A 9,757-nucleotide genomic window follows, 5' to 3' on the forward strand; every position below is an offset into this window, starting at 1 on the left:
TTTTTTCTGCTGCTATTTGTATTAATTAGTTGGGTGAGAGCAGTTTCTATATCACATAAACAGAGCATTTGGTTTTCAAGTTTTTTATTATTTATAAATTAAATTGATTTTTCAGTTCTTTTTTTGTGCGTCAAGATGCTAGTTATTTTAAGGTAAAATGTCGAGTAAAAAAGTGGATATTATTAAATCTTAATAATTGTTGGATAAAGTGGGAACTGAATTAATCCTATATATATATATATATATATATATATATATTCTGTTTTTTATACTTGTTCTGTTAGCACAACTTTAAGTCTCTGTAATTTTTTATATACTTCTTTGATTATGATACCTGAGGATGTTCATGTAACGAAACTAGTAAACTAGTAGTATCTTGTTAAATATATCTTGTCATCTTTTCTCTCGGTAATAGTCATTAAACCTTTTTTATAATATTCCAACCGAGTAAAAATGAATTTTGAAAAAAAAAAAAAAAATATATATATATATATATAGGATTAATTATATTAATTGATTTCTCTAGATTCCTGCGAATCCCTACTCAGATACGGAATAACAGTGTATGCAAATACATCAAACAGCCACCTAACAAAATTAGAAACATTACACAGGAAAATCGTGTCAACAATGATCTGGACACCTTACACGCAACAATTTAGATGGCCAGTCTACGAGATGTTGGCGGCCTTCATCCGAGTTAATAGAGAAGAGAACGTGAACAATAATATATATATATATATATGAGAATTCATTTTTACTCGGTTAGAATATTATGGAAAAGCTTTAATGACTGTTACCGAGAGATAAAAAGATGACAAGATATATTTAAAAAAGATACTACTAGTTTACTAGTTTCGTTACATGAACATCCTCAGGTATCACAATCAAAGAAGTATATAAAAAATTACAGAGACTTAAAATTGCATTAACAACACAATTACAAAAAGACAGTAGCGTGTTTGAAAAACAAATGCGAGTATGAGTTCCAAACAAACGTATACTACGCGCTATCGCGAGTGCGCCAGTACTTAACAGTAGCAACGTGTGCATCAGAGAGATTGTAACTCAGGCTGTTGTTGATATGAGAGGAATCTAGAGAAATTTCTCTAGATTCGACAATCTTTCTCTCGAGCTCATCATAGCACACATGGATGTTACAAGTTTGAGTCCAGTTCACAATGTGTTGGCGGCCTTCGTCTGAGTTAGCTGAAAAGAGAACGTGGCTAGAGAGAGGTCTAGCTCTAGTCCTGTGATATGAGATGTCTCGACAATTCGACAAATCATTACTTAGAGAAGAAACAGAAATTGAAAATGAACTCCTTTTTTCTCAAAAAACTTTTATTAACAATGGTTTCTCTCCAAAGAAAATTGACAACTTTCTTTCCCCCTGTTACTCAACTACTTCTGAAGATCCCTCTTCCCCAAGAGCCTTCATCTCTTTGCCTTACTTCAGCTCTCTTTCACCAAAACTGGCCAAGATTCTCAAGTAATTTTACTTCAAAACTTGCTTCACTACGCTTCCAAAACTTCGTTCATTACTTAGCAAACATAAACAGAAACATCTTCGTACTCAGTTTCCAGGAGTGTACAAGATTTTGTGTGATTGTGGAAAGCCATACTATGGCCAGACTGCTAAATTTATCCTTCTACGTTTGGATGAACACCGTAGAGATATCTCCTATAACAGGACTAGAGCTAGCGCTCTCTCTAGCCACGTTCTCTTTTAAGCTAACTCAGACGAAGGCCACCAACACATTGTAAACTGGACTCAAACTTCTAACATCCATGTGTGCTACGATGAATTCGAAAGAAAGATTATCGAATCCAGGGAAATTTCTCTGGATTCCTCTCATATCAACAACAGCTTGAGTTACAATCTCTCTGATGCACACGTTGCTTCTGTTCAGTACTGGCGCACTCGCGACAGCGTATAGTATACGTTTGTTTGGAACTCAAGCTCGCATTTGTTTTTCAAACACGCTACTGTCTTTTTGTAATTGTGCTGTTAATGCAATTTTAAGTCTCTGTAATTTTTTATATACTTCTTTGATTGTGATACCTGAGGATGTTGATCTATTTAACGAAACTAGTAAACTAGTAGTATTTTTTTAAATATATCATGTCATGTTTTGATCTCTCGGTAACAGTCATTAAAGCTTTTCCATATATATATATATATATATATATATATTGTTGAAATTAGGATTTACTCGGGATGTATACATTTATAAAAATAAATTTAACTGACTAGAACCCGAGAAAGTATAACAAAAACCTTTAATACATCACAACTAGTTTCATCGGTGATCCGACTTCTTCAGGTGAGAAATAAAAACATAAGACATAAAATAACACGGTAAAAAATGAACTTTACAGCTTAATAAAAAGCAGAATAATAACAGTCATATTTGAATAGGTGACCGCGTGCTACCGTTGGCATGAGTAGAATGTGTGCGACAGCTAATTTTTGAGCGCCAGTACTGGATTACTGCGCTATGGGAATCGGGTAAATTGTAGCTAAGATTATTGTTTAAATGTGAAGGGTCCAGAACTATTTCTTTTGATTCGATGATTCTTCTTTCGAATTCATCCTTGCAAATATATAAATTAGTAGTGCGTTCCCAATCAACTTGATGTGGCTGTTCTTCAAGGTTAGAGTTTGCCGAGAAAAGGACATGACTGGAAAGGGCGCTCGCTCGTGCTCTACTGTAGGAGATGTCACGTCTATGTTCCTCAAGACGAAGTGAAACAGATTTGTCTGTCTGGCCAAAATAAGGTCGACCACAGTTGCACAAAACTTTATAAACACCAGGAAAATGCAGATGGTTGTGTTTTGGTTTTGGCAGCGTAGTATAGTCGGTCTTTATGTTGAATTTTTTCAGAATCTTAGCTAGTTTTGGGGTAAGAGTGCTGATAAAAGGCAACTGTATATGAGTGATTGGGTTGGAGTCATCTTCTTGTCGAGGATGTTGGCGTGGTCTCAAGCGTTTAGTGATGTTACGAGACGAATATCCATTATTTAAGAAGGTGTTTTTCAGGAAGTTAAGCTCTGTTTGAAGGTCTTCTTCTGTGGAAATGAGACATCTTGCTCGATGGGCGAGGGTGGAGATGATGCCCAGTTTCTGAGGTGGGAAGTGATGAGAAGAACCATGTAAATATCTATCAGTGTGGGTGGTTTTTCGAAAAATTGAAAATTTAAGACAGATTTACACGAGCGAGCGCCCTTTCCAGTCATGTCCTTTTCTCGGCAAACTCTAACCTTGAAGAACAGCCACATCAAGTTGATTGGGAACGCACTACTAATTTATATATTTGCAAGGATGAATTCGAAAGAAGAATCATCGAATCAAAAGAAATAGTTCTGGACCCTTCACATTTAAACAATAATCTTAGCTACAATTTACCCGATTCCCATAGCGCAGTAATCCAGTACTGGCGCTCAAAAATTAGCTGTCGCACACATTCTACTCATGCCAACGGTAGCACGCGGTCACCTATTCAAATATGACTGTTATTATTCTGCTTTTTATTAAGCTGTAAAGTTCATTTTTTACCGTGTTATTTTATGTCTTATGTTTTTATTTCTCACCTGAAGAAGTCGGATCACCGATGAAACTAGTTGTGATGTATTAAAGGTTTTTGTTATACTTTCTCGGGTTCTAGTCAGTTAAATTTATTTTTATAAATATATATATATATATATATATCCTTTTTTTGTGAATCCCAGGCCTCCAGTAAGTAAGGTGGTCTCAGACTAGCAACAAAATTTACCGTTCACCTAAAGTTGGGTGGTTGGAAAGCAGATACGATAACCATTCTGTCAACCAGGGAGGCATACTATGCATGTTACTGGAAACTGAAACGTTTTATGTTTATATTTAGATCTATGTTGTAATTCCATAAATATGATACTTTTTGCTACAATTTTTTTTTTTTCTACTCGCTGATGAGACCTCAATAAAGGTCGAAACCGGTAGTTTTCTTTCTTTTTTTTTTTTTTTCTACTCGCTGATGTCGAAACTGGGTAGAAACTGGGTAGTTTTCTACTCGCTCAATAAAGGTCGAAACCTTCCACCATAATGTATAACATTATACATCTCCTAGGACAGTGCTTCCCAAACTTCTGGATGTCAGGGTCCCCTTTGCAAAATTAAAATATTTCACGCCCCCCCCCCCCTCGATATATTATTATAATATTTATTGTATTTATATTCAATACAAAACATACACAGCGAATATTGCAAAAATCAAATGCATATGTTACATTTTTTGCCTCTTACCGTTTGGTTCTGAAGACGATGCAGGCTGTTCTGGTAAAATATGAAATACTGTCATTTTTTTTGAGTCTGTTTCTGCTTCTTCTGATTGTTCGCGGGATTTTTTTTTTTTATTAGCCACTTATCCATCTCAGGGTTAAATTTTTTTAATGTAGAACAGATCAAATAATATCACCACTTACCGATACTGGCACACCACAGACTGATAACATGAAATTAGTAAATATTACCTGAATAAGGGAATTTCAGGTTATTGAAACGTGCATATGATTGGTGCGGTATTAACAAAAGATTGCACAACCGAAAGATAACAGCATAGCTGACAATTGAGTTGAAATGCTAACTCTCTTCAACCGAATTCCATATGTGAAACTGCCATAACATTCATTATATATATATATATATATATATATATATATATATATATATTACTTAGTTTTAACACTTTTACGAATTTTAACACGTTCGGTTGAATTTTATTGCTGCCTTGGGAAATCGAACTCACAGATATGTAATTAATAACAATAGTTTTTAGTTAGATACTGTGTTTGCCCATGCAACATATGGTTTTGTTTCAGTCTATACAGCATAGTTTCTGTATGAGGGGACATGTGATTCATTAATTAGTGTTTTTTTATCCCAGTTTGTCTCTAATTGCACTATTTGTTGAGAAATATATTACACAGACTGCTCATACCTTATTCACTAGCATAATAAAAGTACTTGTTTTTATTGCCTCTGCAGTATAGTGGCTGTTAGAGAGGAGTGTTGTTTACCACTGCAAGGGAGTTACTATCTCCCCACATGAACTTGTTTAAGCTTTTTTTCATGTGTGAAGTATATGCGAAACTTTTATTGGTAACAGAAAACTAGTTCGGATGACAGTGATAATATAAAATGAGTTTTGATATGTATATAAAGTCAATATCAGCAGTCCCTGATTACGAACGCGTGATGAAAGGGACAGGAAGATTTGGAGCTTCCCTGGAGAGCATTCGAAGTAAATACAATTAACACTGCTTTGAAATGAAACATATCAATAAGCAATATTTACTAATATTCATTAAGCGCCGAAATACGAAGGAAGCAAAGTTTGCGAACCAACACCAATGCGTGAATTTTTCCATTAAAATATAAAAAATAACAAAAAAGAAATAATAAATAATAAAAGTTAAATACGTTTCTTTTAAAATAAAAAAAACCTACTTAGTCTTAAAACATTTTAAATTTGTTTTCATTATTTCACGGCCCCCTCAACAAAACCTACGGCCCCCATGGGGCAGCGGCCCTCAGTTTGGGAAGCGCTGTAATAGGAGATGTGTTTTTACATTATGGGAAATACTAAGAATGGTGATCAGAGCTTTTCCGACCTTTGCTCTGAGTTACCCTGGTTTGTACTACGTGCTTTGGCTTACGCTAGTATCCGCCGATACTTTTATAGTTTACTGTATTCGGCATGAAACTCTTTGATTCCGATCTTTGAGTTTCTTATTCGGTTTTGAAACAATGTGGGATTTTATATCCCCTTAATTTGAATAATGTTACATCGCCGAAATGAAGCCTATTGGCTCTTTATTTAAGTTATTCAAAATTTTTATTTTTAGTGAGAATATCTGAACTTTTCAGTTGATGAAGTTTCGATTTTTACCTTCATTAGCAAGCTTAATTTGATTGTATTTAATTTTTTTTTAAAACTTTTATCGCTATACTAAATTATTACCATACCTTTTAGTATTTTTTTGGTATTCAGAATTTTTGTAGCAACTATGATGCTTGTCAACGAAGCTTGTCAAACAAAATCAACGTTCTCGAAATCAACAATAAACACTGCAACTGAAATCTTTCACAGAAAGATTTTAATTCCATCTTTCTTTAAATTAATTATGATTCGATTACATGTAACGTTTAAAATTTTAAATAATATATATATTTAAAATTACATTAAAAGATTTTAAACTATTTAGAAAATTTAATATAAAATATAAAGTATCGGAGAAGTTGCATAATTATTTATAATCCATCGATATAAGTTAGTCATTTATTTCTATAAAATGACTTACAAGGTTGCTAGTTTAATATTACCCGAGATGATTTTTTTAATATTAATATTCTATTGTATACATGTGAAATTCGTTTTTATTTTGGGGAAGAGACACAATAAATAAATTGTGCACCAAAAAGGGTCAAATATCGTAGGAAATTTCAAAAGAACGCTAATTAAAATGATATTTTAGTTACCGTAATTTGGCTAGTACTTGTAAAGCAGTATACTGCACTGTATACAAGTGTATGTACCTAATTATATGGTTAAAGTAGTTGTCGCAGTCGGTAAGAATATATTTTTCAATTAATTTATTATTCTTATTTTAATTTTACTCGTTTATTTTAACAAAACAGTTTCTATTTTTTGTATTTTTTTAAATCTTTTAACGTAATTGTTTATTTTATTTATATGTTTATTTTGGATTTAATAAATAGTTATTTCGCTTTTGATAGATTAATACACATAATGATGCCAAGAAAATTTGAATCCGGAACTAATAAAAGAAACGATTCAGAGAAAATGAAAAACAGCTAAATAGTCAAAAGGGAGCAATTTTGTCTTTCTTGCGTTCTGAAAATGAAGAATTTCGTCGAACTGAAGTTGTACTTCACAGTTCTCGGAATGAAAACGAAACATTGGTATCATTATCAGAGGAGATGAAAGTGAAAATGAAGAACATCAAAATGATGTGGAAAACATAGAAGGAGAGAAAGAAGTAAATGAAACAAATCAAGAGGGTTCTGAAGAAAATTTTCAATCGGAGTCTGTACTTACCAGCAAGCCAGCTATCTCTTATCCTACCGATACAGCAGTGTGGCCACTTACTATTAATGAACAGTTTATCGAGCATATTTTAATAAATATTCCCCCGAATGTTGGTAAAATCGAAAATTTAAAAAACGAATACATAGAACGCAATAGAATATATGTCAAAAATGTAAATGAATCATATTTTACTATAAAAAGGCGAATGGAACAAAGGAGAAATGTGAGTGGCTATTTTTTTCAGAAACCAGTAAAGCAATTTACTGCTTTGTTTGTAGATTGTTTTCTAAGTCAAATAATAGCTTAATGAAGGGTTTTAATGACTGGGGAAATATAACACGAACCTTATGTGATCACGAGCATTCAATTCTACTGAGCATATACGAGCGATGTGCACATATCGCAAAAGAAAATCAAGTTCTGTAAATAGTCGAATTGATTCTGAATTGATCAAACAAATACAATCTGAAGAAAATTATTGGAGAGAGGTTTTAAAAAGAATAAAAGCTGCCATTAAGTTACTGGGTAAAGTAGGGCTAACATTTAGAGGAAATACAAATGATGTTTTTTCTGATTCTTGCGGAAATTATTTGTCGTGTTTACATTATTTAAGTGAATTTGATGATTATTTAAAACATCACATGAAAATGTACGCCAACTGTGGTTCTGGCAGATCAAATTATCTTTCTTGCCATACTTGTGATGAATTCATAGCGTTAATAGCTAAAAAAACAAGAGAAATATTAATATCAGATATTAAGGAAGCTGCTTATTTTGCAATAATACTCGATTCAACGCCAAACATTGCCCATAACAACCAACTAGCTATGATATTTAGGTATGTTGCCGCAAATTCTGACATTAGAGAAACATTTATCGGGTTCATCAGAATTACACAACATAATTCCTTATATTTAGAAGAGGTAGTATTAAAAAAATTAGAAGAATTATCTTTGGATATAAAAATGTGCAGAGGGCAAAACTATAATAACGCTGCCAATATGAAAGGTATCTATACAGGTTTGCAAGCTAGGCTGAAAAAACGTAGTCCCTCTGCACATTAGTGCTCTAGTCACAGGTTTGCAAGCTAGGCTGAAAAAACGTAGTTCCTTAAATTTAATTGGCAACTATGCCGCGGAATCTTGTCTGGAAGCAGTGCAATATTTTTGTTTTATTCAAAATGTATATAATTACTTTTCATCTTCAACAAGAAGATGGGGTATACTCCTTAAACATTTAGAAAAAATCTTTAACAGTTAAAAGACTAAATGAAACGAGATAGTCCGCAAGAGTTGACGCTATATTGGCTTTGAAACGTGGATATAAACAAATTAAAGACGCATCACTTGAACTATCCATTTCTCCTCATGAAAAACCTATTTCTAAATTAGAGAGTTCATCATTGGCTGAGCATTTTGACAAACCAGAAACAGCAATTTTAACAGTTATGTGGGACAAAATTTTACAACGAATAAATGCTACTAGTAAATCTCTACAAGATCCCAATATGGATTTGTTTTTTGCTAATAATTTGTTACAGTCTTTAGTTGGTTTTATTTTAGATATAAGAAATAGTTTTGCTGCTATTTACGAAGAAGCGAATTTATTACCAGATGAGACAAAATTTAGAGATGGAAAGGAAAGAGTTAAAATATGAAAAAAAAAAATGAGTGACGAAGTTTCACAATCTAACAATGAGATTATATTACGTGGGAAAGAAAATTTCATTGATAATACTTTCAATGTCATTTGGGATAAGCTAATTTTGGAAATTAGTGAAAGAACAAAAAGCTATTTCGACATATTAGGTATGTTTTACATTTTTTTGAAGGAAGATATTGATCAAGACAAGTGCAAAACTATTATTGATAAAATTTTACAAACTTACGGGACTGATATTGATCCAGAAAAATTTACTCAGGAAGTTAATCAATTTTTAATAATGATAAAGGAAGAAAATTCTTCAATTAAAAATATGTACAAATTTATAAACGATGGATTAAGATCTACTTTTCCGAACGTAGTAACAATTTTAAAAATATTTTTGACGATGCCTATTTCAAATGCAAGTGCTGAACGCTCATTTTCAGTGTTAAAACAACGAATAAAAAATTATTTAAGAAGCAACTTGCACCAAAACAAGTGACCTCTCGTTATTATGCATTGAATCAGACGTAATGGACTCGATTAATTATGATGACATTAGAGATATATTTGCTGAAACCAAAGCCAGAAAAAAAAAATTTTAGTTATTATTTTTTTTAATTTAAATTTGAACTGATTTATTTATATATATATTTTTTTATTGCAAATATATGTATACCAATGTTGTATTGTGTTATTAAAATGAGTTATTATGGAAATGTTGACTTTTGTTTTCAATAATCTAAAAAAATGCTTATTTTAGAGGCCTCATAATGATGTTGCGCCTACGGCCTCCAAAAGTGTAAATGCGGCCCTGTACATCTGCCTGATGGTTCACATTCATTTTCGCTGTGTTGAGGTAGGTCTTCTTTTCGATCTAATTAGGAGTCTTTTGTTTCACTGTGGCAGCATCTTAGTACGAACATATTCATATCCGCAAAACATGAATGTTTGGTGTGACGGCAAGCTCTGTCCCGATAGACGCGCATTTTACTAAGCAATTAACCTTAAGTCTGCACAATAT

This window comes from Typopeltis vanoorti, chromosome 21, assembly GCF_054136105.1.
Source record: "Typopeltis vanoorti isolate ZY-2024b chromosome 21, IOZ_Tvanoo_1.0, whole genome shotgun sequence".
Taxonomy (NCBI): Eukaryota; Metazoa; Arthropoda; class Arachnida; order Uropygi; family Thelyphonidae; genus Typopeltis; species Typopeltis vanoorti.